Below are 946 nucleotides of genomic sequence, written 5' to 3'. Positions count from 1 at the left end.
AAGAACTTGTGTAAATCTATGTTCATGTGTTGGGCAAAGAATTTGTAATTTCATTAACTATTATTGACGTATATATATGTGTTGCTAAAAAGGTGTTCTAAGTTAATTAGTATGGCTAATTCTTGGAATATTGACGTAGGAAAACGATGGGGTAACACGTCGGGTTAGGAAAGGCACCCAGGTCCGCTTGACTGGGGCTACCCGGTCGGGCGCCGGTCATGTCCCTCGAATTTGGGGCGTGACAAACTTGGTATCAGAGCCTAAGGTTTTAAGGAGTCCTAGGATGTCTCGAAGCCGTGTCTAGTAGAGCCCTACTTATCGGTGTGAAGTCGACCACATCTATATGTGGGGGGCTGCATGGACATTTAGGAAATTTCCCACTTCCTTGTTATTCTGTATCGTGCGGTGAAGTGAAATGTGAAAGTGTCTATGTCTAACTCGTGCTTTGTTCCGAATTTTTCAGTAATGGCACCTAAGAAGAGAGCTAGACTCTGCCTTGGGGCCAATGCCACCCCGAGGGAGGCTATGAATCATGTACCTGATGCCGTGGGTGAGAGTGACTCCCCGGCCTTGAACCTACCTGGCCCGTCTGTCCTAGACCAGAGTGTTATTGTTCCTGCAGCGGCAGAGGGTGCCACCATCCCTCCCGCCGATATTCTTGATTCTGGCACCGTTCCAGCTCCTGGTCCCGAGGTTTCTGATGCAGACCTTAGAGGAGCCATCCATATGTTGACCCGTTAGTGGCCGCCCAGGCCCAAAGATCCCATGATGCCCCTGTGTCCTCCAGCGGACAGGGAGATTCTGCCAGTTCCAGAGTTAACCAGTTTTTACGGCTAGCCCCTCCAGAGTTCTCCGGCACAGACCCAGAGGCCGACCCGGCAGGAATTCCTTGATGAAATGTATAAGACCCTCCGAGTGATGAAAGCTTCAGAGACAGAGGGTAGTT

Source organism: Nicotiana attenuata, unplaced genomic scaffold (genome assembly GCF_001879085.1).
Source record: "Nicotiana attenuata strain UT unplaced genomic scaffold, NIATTr2, whole genome shotgun sequence".
In the NCBI taxonomy this organism is placed as follows: domain Eukaryota; kingdom Viridiplantae; phylum Streptophyta; class Magnoliopsida; order Solanales; family Solanaceae; genus Nicotiana; species Nicotiana attenuata.
This window is presented reverse-complemented; position numbering follows the sequence as displayed.